Consider the following 23,804-nt stretch of genomic DNA (forward strand, 5'->3'; position numbering starts at 1 on the left):
TCCCTGAGTATAGGCAGAGACTACAGACTGCAGCAGCAGTAGAGGGGATAAAGAAGGTCTTTACAAGGGAGGTGGAGGAACACATACATGACTGCTTTGAGTCAGTGGGCTGGACAGTTACAGTATTCAAGGGTTCATCTTTGAGTCTGAATGAATGTGGCACAGTTGTCAATGACTTCAGTAAAAGCTGTGTGGATGAGTGTGTGCTTACAAGAACATACCATACATACCAAAATCAAAAGCACTGGATGAACCAGGAGTCTGCTGAGGGCTAGATCTATGGCATTCAAGTCTGGTGATGCAGGATACAAGAAGGCAAGCTACAACTTACAGAGGGCTATCTCAAGAGCAAAAAAACAATTCTGATTGAGTTAGAGGTGGAATCGGATGCTGGGTTTGAAGGCCATTATTTCCTACAAAACAAAACCTAACATCATGAATGGCAGTGATGATTCACTCCCAGATAAGCTCAATGCCTTTTATGCACACTTTGAAAGGGAGAATAAAACTACGGGTATGAGGATCCTTGCTGCAACCAGTGATCCTGTGATCTCTATCCTGGCAGCCAGCATCAGAATGTCTTTGGAGAGGGTGAACATGCCCCGATGGAGTACCTGATAGGGCTCTGTAATCCCGTGCCAACCAATTGGCAGGTGCATTCCAAGACACTTTCTCTCTCTCATTGCTACAGTTGTAAGTTCCCAGCTTCTTCATAAGAGCAACAATCATACCAGTGCCCAAGAAGCGCAGGGTGAGCTGCCTTAACGACCATCATCCAATAGCATTTAGATCCATGTTGATGACGTGCTTTGAAAGGTTGGTTATGGCTAAAATTACTCCGGTCTCAGCAGGGTCCTGGAGCCACTGCAATTTGCTTATCGCTGCTATAGTTTTTCAGTGGATGTGACCTCAATGGTTCTCCACACAGCTTTGGATCACCTGGACAGTACTCGTACATACATCAGGCTGCTGTTTATTGACTAGAACTTAGCATCAACGCAATCATTCCTACAGTACTGACCAAAAGCTCTAAAACCTGAGCCTCTACCTCCCTTTGCAACTGGATCCTCGACTTCCTCACCAGAAGACCACAGCCTGTGCAGATCAGAAATGATATCTCCACTTGCTGATAATCAACACCTCAAGGGTGCGTGCTTAGCCTACCACTCTACTGTCTCCATATCCATGACTGTGTGGCTAGGCACAGCGTGAACGGCATTTATAAATTTGCTGAAGTCTCAGTGGAATAATTTCAGTTGGTGACAAGAATGTGTGCAGCAGCAAGATTGATCAGCTGGTTGAGTAGTGTCAAATCAACGACCTTGCATTCAGCGCAGTAAGACCAAAGAATTGAGTGTGGACTTCAAAAAGGGTAAGATGAGGGAACACATACTAGTCCACAACAGTGGCTATATTTCATTAGGAGACTGAAGAGACTTGGCATGCCACCAAAGACACTCGCAAATTTCTGCGGATGTACCCTGATGAGCATTGTAACTAGTTGCATTGTTATCTGGTTGGGGGGGTGGGGCACTACACAGGATCGAAAAAACCTGCAGACAGTTGTAAACTCAGTCACCTCCATCGTGGGCACTAGCCTCCCCAGCATCCAGGACTTCTTCAAGGTGTGATGCCTTAATATGTACTGTATAAACTTCTCATTGTAACTTACAGTTTTTAATACGTATTGCAATCTACTGTTGCTGCATAACAACAAACTTCACGACATATGCCAGTGATGTTAAACCTGATTCTGATTTTGATTCTGTTACTGAATTATTACCCCTTCAGGCTTTTAAACCATGGGGATAACATCACTCAACTTCACTTGCTGCATCACTGAAAAACACCCACAATCTGTGGACTCACTTCCAACGACTCTTCATCGCATGTTCTTGATATTATTTATTTATTATTATCATTCTTTTCTTTAGTACTTGCACAGTTTTTTGTCCTTTGCACAAGTTGCTGCGGTGTTTCATAGATTCTATTATATTTATTATTCTATTCTGGATTTATTGAGTATGCTGGCAAGATAAGGAATCTCATGGTTGTATACAGGGACATATATGTGCTTTGGTAATACATTTACTTTGAACTTTATTAGACTAGCAATCAGACTTCTGGATTATCAATCTGGGGATCTGAGTTTGAATGCACTGTGGCACCTAGGGAATTTAATTTCAAGTCACTCAGTAAATCTGGAACTAAAGATAGTCACAATAACAATGGAACTATCGAGCTGTTGTGAAGACCCATCTGGTTCACTTGTGTTCTCAAGGAGAGATCTTCCGTCTTTATCCAGTCTGATCTGTATACAACTTCAGATTTATAACTATGATTGACCTTTAATTACTTCTTCAGTTCAAGGGCAGTTAGGGACAGAACATAAACCTCTGGCATTTCTAGCATAAAAAGTGGTTAATATTGTCATCTAGCTCCTCTATGGAGGCTCACTATTTTAAGCGGAAAGTTTTAATCTCTTTGGTTCTAATTATTGCCATAGTGTTTGAAGAAAAGTATATATTTTTTCTGTCTTCATCTCTCTCTTTCTCAGCAGGTCAAGTAGCTTCTAATGGAAAGAAAAACAGTTGATGTTTCAAGTCTGGGATCCATTGTCAGAACCACGTGGCTCAGAACCATCCGAAAACTCTGTGTGCAAGCCTTATAGGAGGTGATTTCTTTTTCAAAATTTGTCTGCAAATTAAAAGCACATATTTTTAGAATAATTTGCATTCCCTAACATGAGAACTACTCACAGTTATATAAAGTTGATTCAACAACTACTGCATGAAACTACCTATGGTATTCCAGCTAACGATTCATTAAAGTTTTGTGGGAATCCTGAGTAACAAACAAAATTCTGGACTAATCAGGTCATCTGTGGAGGGAAATTGAGTTTCAACATTTTCATTCAAGACTGGGACTGGAAATTGCGTCTTTCTGAAAGCCTATCCCCAACATCAGAGCTGTCCAGACAAATCCTGCTTAAAAGTAGAAAATACTGGCAATGTTCTGCAGCTCAGAAAGTATTTGTGGAAAGAGAAACAAAACTAATGATTAAAACCCAGATGCTCTCAGAACAGCAGCTTTCAGCTTTGTAATCTTGTTGCTGTGGAGCTGGCTGTGTAGAGTGGCTGCTGTTTGGTTGAAGGATGGTAGCATATTAAGGTAATGATACTTGAAGTTCAAGCATATCTGGTGCCATATCTCTCTCTTCCATCAACATGAAATGGGGTTAAAAGAGAATACTTATTGAGAAGGAGAAGGGGGTCTCGGTAGATTGGCCTATCCTACTGTAGGTATGTGCATTAATGTGACAGAAGGGACTCCAAATAGATTGCAATTATAGATCTCATTGTCAATCAGGCCCAATACCAATCAATGCAGATTCTGCACTCAGTTATTGACTTACCTTGTAGTACCTCAGAGCACTGTTGTAATGAAATAGTGTGTATGGATCAATATGTAGGAGGAGTTTTTCATTATAGCTTGGTGACACAAAGACAACAATATATAAATTTACCAATTTATCAGTAAAGGTTGAGTGCCCCTTTTCCAAAATGCTTGGGGTCGAAAGTGCCACAGATTTGGATGTTTTCAGATTTATCTTGGTATTAAAATTACTAAAAATTTTAAGGACCTGTATAAATATAATTTTCTCCCATTAATTGATTACACCCAACAAATGCTTTCTAAATGGTCTCCTATGACATTATAATTCATAGGTCAAATTAATGCTATTAAAATGACAGTTCTACCGAAATTCTTAGATATATTTCAGGCAGTTCCTACCTTTGTTCCTAAGATATTTTTGGATAGAATAGGTTCTATAACCTTATCTTAAATTTGGAATAATAAAAATCCTAGATTGAGTAAACCTTTATTACAAAAAATAAAAAAGGATGGTGGTTTGGCTTTGCCAAATTTTAGAATGTATTATTGGGCAATTAATAATCAATATATTACTTTTTGGATTCACTATTCAGATATACATGAATGTCCTTCATGGTTGGATTTGGAGGAAAAGTTGGTGGAGGGGTTCTCTTTGCCCTCTTCACTGGGAGCTCCTTTTCCTTTTTTTGTTTTCGAAAATTAGTAGACAAGACTTTAATCCTATTATTAAACATGCTTTAAGAATTTGGTTTCAGTTTTGTAGATTTTTTGAGTTAAATAATTTTGTTCTTTCTAGTAATATCCATATATATAGCCACCCTCAGACTAAACACAAAAGAAAACTAACTCCAGAGGCTTATAACTGCTAAGCCCCTCCCCCTAGACCGACCAAAAGCTAATTAACTCAATTATCCAATTAAAGATGATATCCTCCACCATCAGCACACCTGTGCAGGTTGCTGCTGCCTCTATATGAGACAGCTCCATGCAGCAGCTCTGGTTCAGACCCAGTCACTATTACTGCTGGGGGTGAGTGTTTCACCGAGTGTGCCATGTGCCGTCCGTAGTTAGTGAGGAGCCTTTGTCACATTTACCTAATGTACATTTCGTTAGATATTTACAAATTAGGAATTTTTTACCTGGTTTGCTGCCAAATTACCCTTCTGCTTATCCACCTAATATGACAGATGCTCTTTTTCAGCTTAAACCACTTCAAAAAGGATGGATAGCTATAATTTATAAACGGATATTGAATTTACGAATAATATCTAATGATAAAATTAAACGTGTTTGGGAATTGGAAGTTCAAGAGTCATTTTCAGATAATCAATGGAGTAAAATTCTTCATTTGGTTAATAACTCATCTATTTGTACCCGTCATTCCTTGATACAGTTCAAGGTAGTGCAACGGGCCCATATAGATAGATAGATAGATAGGTAGATAGATATACTTTATTGATCCCGAGGGAAATTGGTTTTGTTACAGCTGCACCAACTAAGAATAGAGCATAAATATAGCAATACAAAAACCACAAACAATCAAATAACAAAATGCAAACTATGCTAGATGGAAATAAGTCCAGGACCAGCCTATTGGCTCAGGGTGTCTGGCTCTCCACGGGAGGAGCTGCAAAGTTCAATGGTCACAGGCAGGAACAACCTCCCGTGATGCCCAATGTTGTATCTCGGTGAAACATGGCCGGGGTCCAACAGCAAAAAGTTCAATACCCGGTCTACAAACACGTTCCTCGATGGTAATATGACCTGGATTGCTCCATCCGTTGTTAACCAGAACAGTAAGCACCCAACTCCTTTATGCTTACCGCTCTCAGTGCACTTCCGGTCAGCCCAAACGGTCTGGAAGCTGTCCATGGAAAAGATTTGATCGGGTATGTCCTCATGCAGCCCCGTTCCAGTGAAACACATAACACTGCACTCCCGAAATGTTCTCTGACACCTGGCTAGCGCCGTGAACTCGTCCATTTTATTACCCACCGAACTCCTCTTCTCCATAAGTCTCTGTTGTCTCGACCCGATCCTCTTTCCTCACCTTTGTGATCCCCCTCTGCATCCTCTGTGTGTTTTCCTCCAGATGTCAGCAGGGGTGTCCGCCGCTCTGCTCGCTAAACCGGCTGGCATAAGCTCAATCAGCTGGTCCCTGGAATAAACAATGGGACCATGCTTCTGGCCCGCTAATGAGACGTGTGGGAATGTAACTATTTCCAGCGCTAAAAACCCAAATAAAGCTCTCCCTACCAACATGTTAGATAGGGTGCAGCTTCAACATGTTACCGTGAAAAAAAAAATACAAAAAATAACGTGTTAAAAAAGTAAGAAGGAAAAAGTAAGAATACTCATCGGAACGGCTGTAACAGGCTGCAAGCACGACCGGCGCATGCGCACTATGTCAAAGGCTAAACTAGCACATATTTTTTCCAACATCAATCCTATTTGTGACAGATGTAATGTTGAGGTGGCCACTTTAACTCATACGTTTTGGTCTTGTATAAAGCTAGACAATTTTTGGAGAGATGGTTTTAAAACATTATCAAAAGTCTTGGATCTGGATCTACAACCTAATTTATTTACGGCAATACTTGGGATTAGCCCATCGAAACCAGGAAATATTCCTGTTTCTGTTCAATGTATGATAGCCTTTTCAACTTGATTGGCTAGGAGAGCCATTTTACTGAAGTGGAAGGATTCTAAACCACCTACTGTCTTTTATTGGCTTTCCTCCATTATGTCCTGTTCAAGTTTAGAGAAAATAAGAAGTCCGACATTTGATACATCCTTTAAATTTGAACAAATCTGGTGACCTTTTATTCAATATTTTCATTTGATTTGATTTATTACTCTTCCAATTTTTTTTCGAAGTTTTAGACTTGATCAGAAAGTCTTTCTTTTTTTTTCTGGTCGTATCCTCAGAATGGACTGCCCAGTCCTTTTTTTTCTCCCTTTTTTGTATATAGTGTAGGGTTTTTTTTTTCTTCATTTAAAATTCAAAGTTTTTTCTTTCCTTTTCATGAACTTATAAGAGGAGAATTTGCTGTTTTCTTTTTTATCATATATTACATACTAGCTTAACACCATGTATGATTTTGATAATGTCTATTTCAACATCTGTATTGTTATTGATATATATATATATATTTGAGATAATCCTCCTCTTGTTTGTACTTGTGTTCCTTTTAAATCAATAAAAAGATTAATAAAGAAAGAAAAGAAGAAAATGCTTGGGGTCGAAAGTGCTACTGATTTGGACATTTTCAGATTTTGGTATATAGAATGAGATAACTTAGGATTGTTATCACTTCCACTCTGAGTTTGTGCTTCCAGTAAATAGTCTTTGTCTTACACTTATTCATCACACATATACACTTGACAGTAAAAATTATTTATATCATTATTGCAACAAAAATATAAAGTGTGCAGGATAACAAAATCAGCACAGCAGCATCGGGAGAGGAGAACAGTGAATCAGCTGTCGAATAACAACAATGGCAGGCTTTCAGTTTCCACTTACAATGCCGCGTTTTGATGAACAGATTACAGTACACTATTTGTATTTTTCTTTTTCTTGGTTTTACATGAGGTATAAAGCAATCAGCATTGTAGACTTGTTCTGGTATTTTGCTTTCATACTTGTCAATGAATTTTTCTGCTGCTTCGCACTGAGTAGATATGTTACGAGAGTCCTCGGTGAGGATAGCTCGGGCCCAAATGCTGGAGTATCCAAGGCTGGGATCGAAACACGGTCTCAAACTGGACTGACAAACTGAGCACAAAACAAGCACAAGAGGAAATCACTGGTAGGTTTACAATTGAGCCCTGAGCCTACGTTCAGGTGTTCCTTAAGTTCTTGGCACCCAAGATATGATAATCAATTAACGGAACGTCCTAAACCCTTAAAGAGATTGCACCAGCTATCTGTGTTCCAGAGAGTTAGAGCGATTAAATCTCAGAAGCTGGCATGGTTCAGAGCATCTCATTACAGTACTCCCTCACCTACTGCTGACTCCTGACAGCCCTGTTTGCTTGTAGAGCCAGCACCTTTCCTCCAGTGCGAATCCCTCCCAGTCCACTATGTATTGCTGAACACCAAAAGTCTAAAGGTCTTTTCACTGTGAAAGTGGTACCCGCTCAACAAGCATGGGCGGCGGCGTGGCCGATTGTTTTGGGGCTAAGAGGCTGGTGCAGGCAGGATTTAATTCAGAGATGTGGAAGGTGGCATTAATCTTTGGGGTTTTGGGGAGCTGCAAGTTGTAAGCCACCAAGTTTTCTTTCCTCAGGACCTTAAAGGGACCAATGACGAAAGTCTCCTTTGCAGTAGCTGGGACTGGACGGGACTTGGGACAAGCAGGCGACCTGCAGGACCATTCTCAGGAATCACCCCTCGCGTTTGGGCTTTGTAAACAAGAACACCAATTTCCCCAGCAAATTGGTGCTACTACCCTGGTTTGGAGCAAAATGGCGGTAGGCTACTCCTCTCATTCCAGTTCGTCATACTGTTGGGATAGGGCATCTGGGTTATGGTTCTTAGACCCTGGTCAATAAGTCAGGATGAAATTAATGTGGTTAAGAAACAAAGACCAACTGACCTGCCTGGAATTCAGCATCTTGGCCTCCTGAATATAGGCCATGTTCTTGTGGTCATTCCAAATGATAAAGGATTCTTGGCCCCCTCCAGCCAGTGACGCCATTTCTCCAAAGCTAACTTATTCACAAAAAGCTCCTGATTCCCAATGTTATTGTTCCCCTCTGCCGCGGATAGCTACCTGGAGAAGAAGGAACACGGGTGCTATTTACTGTCTGAGGGTGAATGTTGAGACAAGATGACACATACTCCAATATCTTGGGTTAGGAGAAACCAAGATGGGAGCTGTAGTAACTACACCGCTGTTTAATCTCTGCCCAAAGCAGCCTCTGCTTCAGTAGTCAAGACAAAAGGGCACGTGGGTTTCTTAGTTACCACCATCAGTGGCGCTGCCACTGAGCTGAAGTTCATGATGACCTTCTGGTAGAAGTTTACAAACCCCAGGAATCGTTGGACCTGTGTGATGTTGCATGCTGGTGGCCAGTCTCTGGCTGCCGGGGTCTTGGTTGGGTCCATCTCGAGATTACCATTAGAGATGTTGAAACCCAAAAATGAAACAGTTGTCACATGAAATATGGACTTCTCCAACTTGATGTAAAGTCCAAGGTCAAGTAGCCTGACATTTAAAATGTCCTTGGTGTGAATGACGCGCTCCTCTGTAGATTTCGGGAAGATTAGGATATCATCCAAATAGACAAAAGCATACTTATGAAGAGTATCCCAGAGTATCCAGTTTATAAAGGCTTAGAAAATGCCTGGGGTGTTCGCAAGGTCGAATGGCATAATCTGATACGCGTAGTGCTCTATCAGTGATTTGAATGCTGTCTTCCACTCATTGCCCTCCCTGATATGGACCAGATTGTAGGGACTCCGGAGATCTAATTTTGTGAATACCCTCGCCCCTTGCTGCATCTCGAAAGCCATAGTTATAAGAGGAAGGGGGTAATGATTCTCGCCCATTATGCAGTTTAACCCTTTGTAATCAATGCATGGCTGCAGTCTCCCAGCTTTTGTATGAAAGAGAAACTTGTGCTGGCGGGTGAAGTGGAGGGCTAAAAGAAATCCGTGGTAAAAGCATCCTTTATATACTTCTCCATTGCGCTTCTCTCTGATGCTGAGAGCACATACAAAAGACCCCCACAGAGGACAAGTACCAGGCAGCAGATCTATTGCACCATCATAGGGTCAGTGTAGTGGAAAACTTGAGGCCTTGGGTACATTTAAGGCAGAGATAGATAGGTTCCTGATTAGCCAGGGCATCAAAGGGTATGGGGAGAGGGCAGGGGAGGGGGGATGATTGGAAGAAATGGATCAGCCCATGATTGAATGCTGGAGCAGACTTGATGGGCCAAATGGCCTACTTCTGCCCCTTGCTGAAGATCTCCTCAAAAGACCTTGTAAAGAGAAGGGATTTCAACCAGTTTGGATGTTGCTATCTCTTCTGGACTTTCCTTTAGAACGATTCTTGAAACTTCTTTTGTGACAAAGGTGATTGAACAGGCTTCAAAGTCCTCACTCTGAGCTCACAAAGTTCTTCCATGGAAGTAGTGCCAAATCAGAGTCTGATCCCCTGGCTGTATCCACAGGCAACAGCAGCGAAGCATTGGAGAGGATTCTTGCAACCCCAGGAATAAGCTTCAAGAATCAGCAAAAAAGGAGCCTTTCCCTTCCTTGAGGCTTGTGGCTGGTTCCCTTCATCCTAGTATCAAATCTCCCAGACTGTTCAGCCATCTCCTTGGTCTTCACCCGACCAAGAAATTCCTTCTCTAGCTCCTGTGAGACTGTCGGGACTCGCACTGTCATGTTGTCCAGAACTGGCTTGTCCAATCTTGAGGACTGGACTAGGTTTCCAGAAGGTCTCAGGTTCCCACATTGAAACCTGCCTCCTCATAGGCTGTTGGTCACTAGCGAGTCCGGGTGTTGGGACACCATGCTGTAAACAAAGCCTCTTATGATGACTGTACCAAGCAATGATTCTCCCCTGTCTCTCTAGTCCAGGGGTGGTTTATACTGGGACAGCCAAGAGTACGTGAGGATCAGGGGTATGAGTGAGAGTCAATAATGTTGAAACTAATATCTTCCACATGATCCCCTATCCTCATCTGCAGCACTACAGTCTGTGCTGGATCTGCCCGGAACCCAGCGGTCAGCCATCCAAGACAGTAGCAAGCAAGGGCTGGATCAACTCTTGCAGCGGTATATTGAACCAATGGGCAGTTTCTAAATCCAGAAAATTACCCGCTGTCCCTGAGTCCACAAAACCCTTCACCTGCCTTAAGTTCTTGCCCCAGGAGAACTCTGACTTTAGCACGAAACCAGAATCCTCCTAATACTGGGCAGTCTTGACAATTTTTCTATTTTTCATTAAATTCTGTTCATTGTATATGTATGGTGTGCAGGGCGTGTGTAGAACAAAGGGAATGTCTGTGAAAGGATGAGTCAAAATGGCACAACAGTGACAGTTAAAAACATTAAGCTTCTAGATTGGGTCAATGAGTTATTAACTTAGCAGACCAGGCAGCATCTGTGAAAAGGGTAACAGCAAACATTTTAAATGATAGACTCTTCATCCGCTCTGAGAAAGAGATAACTAAGTTAGTCTGGATAGTGGTGAAGCAGGAATGGAGTGAGAATGTGTAGCCTATAGGATAAGGTAGTGTTGATGTATAATATATTGTGAAGGCCGGACTTTACACAGAACCAAAAGGAAGAAAGAATAGTTTGTATGCAACCAGGAAGAAACAGTATGTTATCTAAAGTTAAAGAATTTGATAGTAGGTCAGGAGGTCTGCAAGGACTTAAATGGAAGATGGGATGTTGTTCCTGTGTTAAGCCTCATTCGGAGAGTGGGAGGCCACAAGCAGAGAGATCAGAGTGGTAGTGAGATAATAAAGTGAAATGTCAGGGTCACAACTGCAGACTGAGGCCGGGTGCTCAATAAAGCAATCACTTAATCTGTATTTGGTTTCTCCCATGTAGAGAAGGCCATCTTGTGAGCACTGACTGCAGCACATTGAACTGAAAAATGTACAAGTGAATTGCTTTTTCACCTGGAAACTTAGTTTGAATCCCTGGGTGGTGGGAATGGAAGAGTTGCACAGGGAAGAATTACACAGAGAAGTGCTAAACAAGGGGTGATGGTAAGCAGGAATAGAGGAACAGACGAGGGAGTTGAAAAGCAATGATTTCTGCAAATTATTGAAGGAGGAGTGGAAGGTCATATGGTTTTAGTAGTAGAGTCTTGTTGGACCTGATGGAAATTTGGAAAGATGATCCATTAAATGTACAAACTGGTACGGTAGAAGATAAGAACCAGGGGAATTCTAAAATAAAAACATAAATTGCTAGAAATACGCAGTAGGTCAAGCTGAATCTGTGGGAAGAGAAACAGGGAGAATATTTCAGCAAACACGAGGAAACCTGCAGATGCTGGAAATTCAAGCAACACACACAAAAAATGCTGGTGAACGCAGCAGGCTAGACAGCATCTATAGGAAGAGGTACGGTCGACTTTTCAGGCCGAGACCCTTCGTTCTGACCTCTTCCTATAGATGCTGCCTGGCCTGCTGTGTTCGCCATCATTTTTTGTGTGTTTACTTGTATTTCCAGCATCTGCAGATTTCCTTGTGTTTGCGTTTTTAAATTCACTACTGCGAAGCCTCTTCCAGTGATGCCTACACTGAAGAGCTTTGAATCTTCTCTTCGATGGGAGTTCAGTGAAATCCTCTCTCACTGCTCGCCATCTATAATTTCTTCAGCCCTTCAACTTTTCGACCACATTTTGACTCAGACTCGCTACTACAGCCACATACCCTTCCTTGGAACGTGTCTCCGCCGCCAACTTGCTCCAGTTGGCTTTAGGGTTCATTTTCGAGCCTCTCAATTTGGACCTTCTGAGGATCCCAGGCACTTACATTTTATTGACTCTGCCTCCCGTCGCTTCTCCCGTCAAGCTCTGAAGGTGACCCTCTCCGCCATGAGGAGGTACTTGGCGTCCCTATCCCAGACCCTTCCACACGTCCGGGACACTTTCTTCGCCGCTTGTAATGGACCCGCCCGTTATTTCATCCTCTGTCAGATCTATGTCTGCAACCACCGTTTCTTTGACTTTGTCCATGTTAGGCAAGGATTGCAACATCTTACATCTGCAGACCCCAGAGCCTGCTGGCTCCGACGCTAGCAGGCATGAACTTCGGATTGCAGCCCCCGCCATTGATCTCGGCGGCTCCACCAACCCAGAGCATATTCAAAACCTGGACTCCAGCACCTCCAACAACCATGGACACCTTCAAAGCAATTGTGCAAACACTTTTAAAGAATATTTCAGACTGATTTTTAAATTACGTTCATAATTGAAGAAGCTCTATGACTGTTGTACCCAGCATGTATTTTTCATAGATTGCCTACAATCATTCAGTATTAATTAAGAATATCAAGACAAAGGATAAAACACAGCTTAAATATTAAATGTAAAAAGGGCCAGACAACTGTCTTGATTGTAATTAAGTGGAGTGAGAAAGGAAGCCTTTCATGAGCTCAAAGGTTCACACTCTGTCTTTCTCAATACATCATCATACATAGATTTCCATAATTTTCTTTCATTGAAATTAAAGTTCCAGCATCTGAAGTTCTTTGTTGTTGCAATTAAGTGGGACATTGGACTTCATCTTTGATCAGAGAGATATATCTCACCACAACCAAAATTACTCCACAGGCAACAAAAAATAGCACTCACTCAAATATGTAAGTAGTTTGCCATGGTTGTCCAGATTTAATTGATTTAAACCTGACATGCTCTGTATGTGAATTTTATGTATTTTCTCCTTTTTCCATGGGGTAGAAATTTGTTATAGTTCAATTTCAGGTTATAACCATGAATTGCAAACAGAACATGTCCATCATGAGAAGTCTAACATTTTCTTTTAAAATCTGATATGGACTTTGTGTCAATAACTTGGCTGTACTGCCTAATACATCAGGTTGCTAAAATGCTTATATCTAAATATAGAATGCAGATATTCACTAGATTTACAATTGTTTGAATTATTAATTTTTGACATGCAGGCCATTGTGTTGTTTTAAACTTTGTAAAGTATCTGATGAACGTATGAACAATTCATAATGACAGTTTAACTCTTGGTGATCTCACAGCATTTAGCATATCTGTACAAGGTAGCCATTCTTAATGTCTAATGTTTGCTGACAGCAGCTGGATATTTTCAGTTTCAGGCACCATTAATATGAGGATGTCTGTTCATGACTAAATATCTGTTGGGCACTCTGAAAGTGAGGATGATGGATTTTTTCTCAGTGTCTGTCAAATTGACTTGTTGGATTCATTTTTAGATTTGAGCTTATCGCTTATACGTAATATTAATGTTTTTTGTAGCTAAAGGAATGTTAAGTCCGAAATATTGGTGGACTGATGAATAAGGAGTGACCATTAAAGCATCTAATTGATTTATAAGGGTATGCTAATCACTGTTAATGAACATGAGTTGTTTCAGTGAAAGAAGCTGGGCTGGGCCAATGCCATGAGGGAAAATATCAAAGAACTTGTCCGTCTGGGTGTCTTCCTAAGCTGTGGAACTTGTATTTATTGGGGTACCTTTCAGTCGGTTCTTTAGCCTTCACCGAGCTAGACCAAGAATCACAATTGGTGCCTAGGAGTCAAGGGTTATTTCATGAGTCAGAATTCAGAGTTCCCGACAACAGCAGCAATCAATTGATAACCATGAATCTTGAGCCCAGAAATTATTGTGGTTACTATGTAGTATATTGTGTGGTTTTTTTTGTGCTTACTTTCTACTCAATGATAATAAATTGGGCTTGGGAATACTTGTTGTGCTTGTACACTTATTACTACACCCTCCCGATCAATTGAATAGTTTGGGTGTGATCAACCCAGACCATGACAACCATTCTCTGTTGCAAAGGGTTGTGTTCCTAGAAGATTTTCCATAGCAATAACCCACATTACCTGCATGTGTTAAGAAGCATGAGTTTAAAAACAAGTAAGTTTTGTTTGTTTCATTTATTTTTTTTCTCACATTAATTCTGGAAGAGAGAATTTTATTCCATATCTCAAGTGCTGGATGAATTTCTGTTACCTAAACAGCTGTAGTACTAAAATAGTCTTTAATGTTACTGCCTGACTAAGTGCATATGTCCAGTATTCACAATGTAATTTTTCAGCATAAAGGATAGCTGAGCATTCTCCCAGCACAAGAATATATTGTACAGTACCATTATTCCCATAATTCATTTTGGTCAGTCTTTTCAAGGTATGAAATTTTGTTTGAAATATGTTTACCAGGAGTGCAATCCTTTCACCAATTGTGGAATTCCAAGCAGATATAATGAAAATTCAGCTAGAAACGTGTGAAGAACTTGCCTGAAGAATATGTTTAGACTCAACAGATCTAAATTCTAATTTCAGTGATTTAAAGAAAAAACCCTTCTGCTGAGCCAAGATTATTAACCCCGATAAACGTTAGCTGTTGCACACTTGGTAGGGTAAATGCAATGATATAATACACTGTTAAGGGCAAGACCCTTAATAGTGTTACTGAGCAGAGAGATTTTGGGGTCCAAAAACATTGCTTCTTGGAAGTGGCTACACAGGTCATAGAAACATAGAAAACCTACAGCACAATACAGGCTCTTCGGCCCAAAATGCTGTGCTGAACATGTGCTTACTTTAGAAATTTCCTCAGGTTACCCATAGCCCTATATTTTTCTAAGCTCCATTTACCTATCTAAGAGTCCCTTAAAAGACTCTGGCAGCCCATTCCACACGCTCACCACTTACTGCGTAAAAAAACTTACCCCTAACATCTCCTCTGACCTTAAAATTGTGTCCTCTCATATTAGCTATTTCAGCCCTGGGAAAAAGCTTCTAACTATCCACACCATCAATGCATCACATCATCTTATACACCTCTGTAGGGTCACCTGTCATCCTCTGTCGTTAAAGGAGAAAAGGCCAAGTTCACTCAACCTATTCTCATAAGGCATGCTCCCCAATCCAGGCAGCATCCTTGTAAATCTCCTCTGCACCCTATCTATAGTTTCCATATCCTTCCTGTTGTGAGGTGACCAGAACTGAGCACAGTACTCCACGTGGGGTCTGACCAGGGTCCTATATAGCTGCAGCATTACCTATTGGTTCTTGAACTCAATCCCACGGTTGATGAAGGCCAATGGCTCTGTATGCCATCTGAACCACACAGTCAACCTGAGCAGTAGCTTTGGGTGTCCTATGGACTCAGACCCCAAGATCCCTCTGATCCTCCACATTGCCAAGAGACTTACCATTAATACTATATTCTGCCATCATATTTGACCTACCAAAATAAACCATCTTACACTTATCTGGGTTGAACTCCATCTGCCACTTCTCAGCCCAGTTTTGCATCCTATCGATGTCCCACTGTAACCTCTGACAGCCTTCCATACTATCCACAACAACCCCAACCTTTGTATCGTCAGCAAATTTACTAACCTATCCCTTCACTTCTTCATCCAGGTCATTTATAAAAATCACGAAGAGAAGGGGGTCCCAGAACGGATCACTGAGGCACACCGTTGGTCACCAACCTCCAGTGGCTGTTGTGCTTGTTGCTGCACTGTACTGTATACCTGCAAATGCAGGGCATGACTTCAGGATTGAAGGATGTCCATTTAGAACAGAGATGTGGAGAAATTACTTTAGTCAGAGGGTGGTAAAAATGTGGAATTTGTTGCCACAAACAGCTGTGGAGACCATATCCTTGGGTGTATTTAAGGAAGAGATAGATAGGTTCTTGATTAGCCAGGACACCAAAGAGTATGGGGAGAAGGCAGGGGAGTAGGGATGACTGGAAGAATTGGATCAGTCCTTGATTGAATGGTGGAGCAGACTCGATAGGCTGAATGGCCTACTTCTACTCCTATATCTTATGGTCTTATATTGTGTATATATCTCTATGTATATCTGCTGCAGAGGAAATGGGTGGAAGAGTTCATGTCACAAGGAGTGCTGCAGTGTTCTTTGCAGCAACGTCAAATAATCATAAATAATAGCTGGTATGAATGAGCATAATGAGTCTAGCTTATCTACATTTTGAAATACTACCAGCACCTTGGATTGATTTTAAAATAATACGCAATGAAGTTAGAAGATTGCAAATGGAATACAACAAATTCACTTGTTCCATAACAACAAACTGCCTCAAAATGCTGAAAGTCCGAAATATGACAGGAGATTTTATTTCAAGGTATTTGATAAATCAGACACTGTTTCCTGTATACAGAGAGAAATGGAATTCATATTCAGGGATGGCACAGTTGCATAATTGTTAGGGCAATGCTTTACAGAGGCACCATCGGGAATCAGGGATCAAACCCCACCATTGACCGGAAGGAGTTCGTATATTCTTTGCGTTACCCCATGGGTTTCCTCCAGGTGCTCCAGTTTCCTCCGATATTCCAAAGTCGTGCAGGTTAGTGAACTGTGAGCAAACTATGTTGATGCAGGAGGTTTGGCAACACTTGCAAGCTACCAGCAGCTGATCCTCAGACTGTGTTGGTCTTTGACTTAAATTATGCAATTCATTGTATAATTAGATGTACTGTATGCATTTCAAATAAAGCTAACCTCCCTTTCAATGATATTTTATCATTCTTTTTTCTTGAGATCCAGTGGCAGACGTGCATTAAATTAATGAATGCTGTTCCCCATTCTTATCAGTAAATTCCATAAGATCGCTGCAGAGATCTTAAATAATCACATTGAGCTATCAAAGTGGTTTAATAGTTTAAAAAATTAAACAACCCGATAAGTTGGTCCTCAATGCATGGAGAATGAAGTTCAAGCCTTCCAGTGAAAAACAGACAAATTTGTCCTAAATGTAGAAAATGCCACCAGTCAGTGGCTTGAAAATGTCTAATATTATAAAAAATGACTCAATTTTTTGAATCCTGGTATCCTGTCGATAATGAACACTGAGCTGATCTGAAATATGCTTTTAGATTTTGTATTTTATATTCTATATTTTTGCTCTTTTTTTCTTTTGCTGCCATTGCGCGTGTAGTGCCCTGGTCACATCTTTACTTTTATGTTATTGTGACAACAGACCAAATTATCAGAAGATTGATGCCGATAAGAGGACAATGAGGGAACATTCAGAAATGCTAATGGGGGACGAGAGGGATTAACGAAAAGGAGACACAGTTCCGAGTATTGTCAAGACCGGTTGCTTTGAACCTGAACTGTTTGAAGTTTGATGGACAGGCGATACCCCAGCAGGGGGATAAAAGGGACAGGTTCGCTAAGGCAACAGACACACCACGACACCACGAGGTAACGAGACCCTGGAAGCGGTGTGCCCCCACAAGTTGGTGGGAAATTTGGAGGATATGGTCGCGGGACCAGCCATAGACGCACAAGGTGGAAAGGTACGGTCAGTGGGAACCCAGTGTGTGTGTGTGTCCGCCCTTGCCTGGGTGCCGGGTTCACCGCAGAAGAATGATCGTATCTGGAATGGAGGGGTCACAGTCGGTGACCTCAGAAGGCTCGCCCGAAAGCTAACTGCGAGGAATATCGAAGGTCTGTTTGGAATCCGATTTGCATATTCATTCTCTCTCTCTCTCTCTCTCCCCAATGGCACAACAGCGATTACTGTGAACTGAACTAAGTTGAACTGAACTCTGTGTCACTTGAGACTGATCATTTTACCCTTAGACTGCGATAGATCTTGATTGATGCTATTATCCTAGTTCTGTGTACATGTGTGTTTACTCATTGCTAACCTGTTGCATTTATATCCTTACGATTAGAGTACTGTGTTACTTATTTCTTTAATAAAAACTTTCTTAGTTCCAGTAATCCAGACTCCAACTAAGTGGTCCATTTCTGCTGGTTTGGCAACCCAGTTACGGGGTACATAACATTATACATACTTAATTTAGCAGCTTTGTAAAAGTGGCTGTTCTGCTTTCAGCCTGTTTGGGTTATTGTACAAGATAAGTGATGATGTGGAATGTGTGCCGTCCAATTAACTTGGTGAGGGACAATAAGGTTGGACTTGGTGAGGGACAATAAGGTTGGACTTGGTGAGGGACAATAAGGTTGGACTTGGGCTTCGAGAGGAGGTGAAGAACAATGAAGCTGGGGAGGACCGGTCGTAGTATGCGAGCCGGTGGGAGACCAGTTTGTTCCAGATGGATTGCGAGTAACGTTCCGAAGGTGGTGTGTGCTTTCACCTTGACTGAGGACCCAGCGAGTGAGTGACAGAGAAGTTCAAGGTGAGCTCCAACTTGCGCACATTTGACCGTTTAATTAGAATGGGTCTTTTCCTTTTTGTTATTCATTACTAATCCTTTGGTTAAATTCATAAATGTAATTCCTCTAATTGTATGCAGTGTACTGTCTGTTATTTTGTGGCATTAATTTGTAACAGGGTAGCGAGTTACACAGCATCCACACAAACTGAGGGCTTGAGGAGCAGGGCCTCACTCCTCAATTTCTCATGTTTGGCAGAGCTGGATATCATCTTCCTCAGACTTACACAGCCAAGGAAACCAGGGTGTTTCACACAATTTTTTTGAGCCTGGGGAGGGGTGCTGGAGTTTTTCTTTGAACATGGTTCTCTGTTTCGTGGCTGTCTGCGGGGAAGATGAATTTCAGACTTGTATGCTCCAGACATACTTTGATAATAAATGTGCATTTGAATCTTTGAAATCAATACCATATGTTTTTCAGTTGTGATAGATGTGACTTGTATGTTTAAAAAATGGGCAAATACATAGGAAATGCAGTAAACTGTGCATAAAAGTTAAGTTATCCACACTGGTGTGACAAAGGTAGGGTAAGGTATCATTTCAATAGTGATAGAATGGGAAATGTTGATGTACAAAGGAATATAGATGTTCTTGTCACTGAAAGCAAACACGTTAGTACAGAGAGCAGTTAAAACAACTAAATGTCATTTTGCTCTTTACAACAGTCTTGAGCAGTGAACAAGAATGTGCTACTATATCACTAGAAGTCTTTGGTGAGACCAGATCAGGAATATTGTTACACTTTTAACTGAATACCCAAGAAAGAATCTACGTACCATAGAAGGAGTGCAACAAATCTTCACCAAACTGATATTTAGGATGCTGCATGAGGAAGATTTGGGTCATCGAGGCTTAATTTGACTGATGTTTAGAAGAATAGCTGGAAATCTCAATGAAGCAAGCACAATGCTGATAGTGTTAGATCATTTGGAAATAGTTTCTCCTGATTATGGAGTCAACAACCAAGGCTCCCATTACCAGGATACAGGTTCAGGCAGTTAGGATTCAGATGAGGAGAATCTACTTTGAACAGATGGCAGTGAACTTGTGAAATTCTTGTTCAGAGAATGTTATGGAGGCCAAGTTTCTGAAGGAGTTATATAGATTTCTGGACATAAAATTGTTATGGAGAGAGAATGGCAAAATAATATTGAGAATGATGATCTGTCAATGCTATTTTCAATGGCACAAGCCTACTTCTGGCCCTATGCTCCTACCTTCCAATTTTGGCTGGTCTTCAGAGACCCAGATTTTGTTTGAAATGGAGGCAGTTTTATGGGCAGAACTTGCTCATATCTCAAACACATGGTAATTATTGATTATCGTTATGCTAAGCAGTGTGAATAGGTAATAGGTAGTAGGCATGGACTTGGAGAGTGTCGTAACATAATCCATCACTATGTTACTCTGATGGATACTCTATGATTTTCAAAAGAACATACTCTTACCACCAACACAATGATATCATCATTAACTAAGGGGTCTTTAATCTTCTGTACTATATTTTCCTATTTCTAAATTTCATCATCTATTAAATGTCATTTTACAATTCTGCATTAAAGATTAGGCCTGAAACACTTTATACGTGACTTCACGCCGAGTGTCTAACATGCCGAAGAGAGATGATGCGGATGTGATGGGAGATAAGGACCTTGATAAGATAAGGATGCATAGATTTGGAGGTGATGTATTAGCACAGGTAGAGAATTGGTTAACCAATAGAAATCAGAGAGTTGGGGTATATGGGTGTTTCTCTGGTTGGCAATCAGTGGTGAGCAGTACGCCACAGGAGTCAATGCTGGGCCCACAACTTTTCACGATATACATTAACGATCTGGAAGAGGGGACTGAGTGTAATGTATTTAAGTTTGATGATGACACTAAATTGAGTGGAAAAACAAATTGTGTTGTGGATATCAAGAGCCTGCAGAGAGATATATGTAGGTTAAATGAGTGGGCATGTGTCTGACAGATGGAGTACAATGTTGGTAAATGCAAGGCAGTCACTTTGGAAGGAAAACTGGAAGATCAAATTATTTAAATGGTAAAAGATTGCAGCATGCTGCTGTGCAGAAAGACTTGGGAGTGCTTGTTCATGAATCACAAGAGGTTGGTTTGCAGGTGCAGCAGGCTATCAAGAAGGCAAATGGAACGTTGGCCTTCATTGCTAGAGGGATTAAATTTAAGTGTAGGGAAGTTAAGTTCCAACTGTACACAGTACTGGTGAGGTCGCACCTGGAGTACTGCGTGCAGCTTTGGTCTCCTCATTTGAGGAAGGATATACTGGCTTTGAAGGTAGTGCAGAGGAGGTTCACCAGGTAGATTCAGCGATGGGAGGGTTAGACTATGAGGAGAGATTGAGTCGCCTGGGACTCCACTCGCTGGAATTCAGAAAGATGAGAAACATATAAAATTATGAAAGGGATAGATGAGACAGAGACAGGAATGTTGTTTCCACTGGTAGGTGAGACTAGAACTAGAGGGTATAGCCTCAAGATTCAGGGGAATAAATTTAGGATGGAGGTGAAGAGGAACTGCTTTTCCCTGAGGGTGGTGAATGTGTAGAATTCTCTGCCCAATGGAGCAGCGGAGGCTACCTCAGTAAATATATTTAAGACAAGGTTCAATAGATTTTTGCATAGTAGGGGAATTAAGAGTTATGGGGAAAGCAGGTAGGTAGAGATAAGTCCATGGCCAGATCAGCCATGAGCTTATAGAATGGCGGAGCAGACTCAATGGACCCGGTGACCAACCCCTGCCTCTATTTATTGTGTTCTTATGTTCAGTGCACTTGCATGGACTAATTGATTGAGAAACCTACTTTATTTGGGTTAATAAACACACCAAATATGCTGAATTGACTTCCAATTTCACTGCTCATCACCAGAGATCTTTAATATTGCCACTTAAGATTTCATACTGTTTAAAAGTAAATCACAAGCTGTATTGAAAAAAGACATAAAAAATATTTTGAGAACCATTAAATCTCAGCAGGGAGGACTCACCTCAAGCAGAAACCCACTTATTGTTGAATAAACCATAAATACTAAACACAGGTGTCCTTGGAGGTCATACACATTGAGGTGGTTGAGATGTAGATGTGAGAACTGGAAATGAAATGTCCACAGATGTGAGGGTAAAGGCAATTTAGATTTTTACAACACTGCAGCAGGGTGTACAGCTTCCAAACCAATGGGAAAATAAGGTATCTAAAGATTTAACAGACTTTGATTGATCATTGTTTTGAAAATTGCAGCATGGATCACTGATGTGCAATTTAGTATTGAATTTTCATTTAAATCTACTTCTGAAGCTCAGATCAGAATTTCAAAAAAAAAACAAAGCTTAATATGCATAAACAAATTTATTGCATGTATGCTGGACAAGACCATAGATGATCTTTCTCCCCCACGCCCACCCCCCACAAATCTGTGTTTTGATCAAGATAGATTCAACCCATGTTTCTCGGTCTAATATCAGATTAACAGATATGAAAGTTATGCCTATTTCTTAGAAGTATTGGATATTACTGAGGATCTGATGACAGTTTGATCATCACAATGTTTTCTTTAATAACACATTGCTTAATATCTGACAAGGGCATGACATTCAATTTGTGTTCTTCCTGGATCACACAACTCCTAGAAAATCAGCAGTCAAATAAAATATTACAATTGTTTGTTCTTGCTACTAAAATTCCCTTTGGATGCTAAGAGCTTGGCCTCCTACTTTAACAGAGGCAGCTGCGACCTGACATATAATTACACTCAGTAATCTTATTTATAGTAAAGACATCACCCAGGGGAGTATGAAAGGTGTAGATGGTGTGGATGACAAATAATGCCATCACTTGCCCAGCCACAGACAAAGGTACTCTCAATTATATTTTGTTTCCTGAAACTGTTTGCTTATATTCATGCAATGAACTACCTAAAATATCTGAAATTCTGATCACAAACTAGAGAAAACCTGCAGATGCTGGAAATCTAAGCAACACCCACAAAATGCTGGAGGAACTCAGCAGGCCAGGCAGTATCTATGAACAAGAGTGCAGTTGACATGTTTTTCTTCAGAACAGATGAAGGATCTCAGCCTAAAACGTTGACTGTATTCTTTTCCATAGACACAGCCTGGCCTGCTGATTTCCTCCAGCATATTGTGTATCTGAAATTCTGATATCAGTTTTGAGTCTTCATGTCTCTGATCTTAAAATCTGGTTTGAATTTGGTGTTCTAGCCAACAATTTATTTTAACACATACTGCCATTTCATCCATCTATCAGAATAAATGTGCAAATTTTAGTTTGCAGTGGAGATATAATGTAGAAACTGGATATCATTCCTATTTTGTACTAATTCAGCACTGTGCACACTTAAATGTCAACTTGATTCTCTAACACAATATTATGAATTTTTACCGAGAAATACTTTGGAAACAATGTTCAGGTGTTTAAACCCATAACTGTGCACCAGAAGTGACCTCTTTGGCAGTTGATCAGTCTGCTTTAAATAAATAGTTTCCATCAACTTATTGTGTAGCAACGTTGAGAATAAGTTTAGGTGTTTGAAGTGCACTTCCATAATAGCACAATACTTGCAAAACAAACAATGTGCTACCTTAGGGAAGTGTGAGGATACTAGGGAGAGACAATAGGCTTCCAGATTAACTGCTGAGGAGAAGTACTAAGAACTAAATAGACCAGGATGTCCTCACCAGATGCATGAGGATGAGCAGATCATCACTTAAATCAGTTGTAGGAAGCTTTTTTCTATAATTGCAATCATGCGTTATGATCAGTGAAGGTGGGTGTGCACAGGATAATGTGAAGGATCATTACTTCTGGTTTTAGATGGCTCTACCGAAGACATGCGACAGCTCACTGGTAATTCAAAAGCAAAGGAATTTGATTAAAACCACAATTAATAACACTTTTTAAAAAAGTAAATTGTAGTAAGCTATCATAGCAAGCAAAGAAGAAGTGAGCAAAGGCAAAGTGAATTTGCCAGATGTGCCCTGCTGGTGAGCTGCAAAATCAATGCACTTGGAGTTGGAGCCATGCTTGTTGGAGTGAACCCAGTCATGATCATGCTGAGTGCAAATACATTCAAAAATAGTTGTAGTTTATACTCTAAAGTTTTAATTTATATAGTTATGGTCTGAAAATGATATCACACAAGTATTAAGAGAATTGCACTGATGGTACGCAGAAGTCCCTTATCCAATTTCCCAATGAGCAGAATTTCACATACAAATGAACAATAGAGTGATCTGCCTGATTAAATTGCTTTGAAGCATGATTCTTATTGATAAAATTTGTAGAATATTTATCTTGATTAGCCAAATTGTCACCCTGAAAAAGATCATAATATTGGCCAACAATCATTTTGAAAGAACACTGGAGCGGTTGATGCATTGAAACAAAACCCATGTACTTTGTCACAGGAGATGCGGAGACACACGACTCCTGTTGTGTCTTTACTGATTTGTG

Source organism: Mobula birostris, chromosome 5, assembly GCF_030028105.1.
Source record: "Mobula birostris isolate sMobBir1 chromosome 5, sMobBir1.hap1, whole genome shotgun sequence".
Classification (NCBI taxonomy): Eukaryota; Metazoa; Chordata; class Chondrichthyes; order Myliobatiformes; family Myliobatidae; genus Mobula; species Mobula birostris.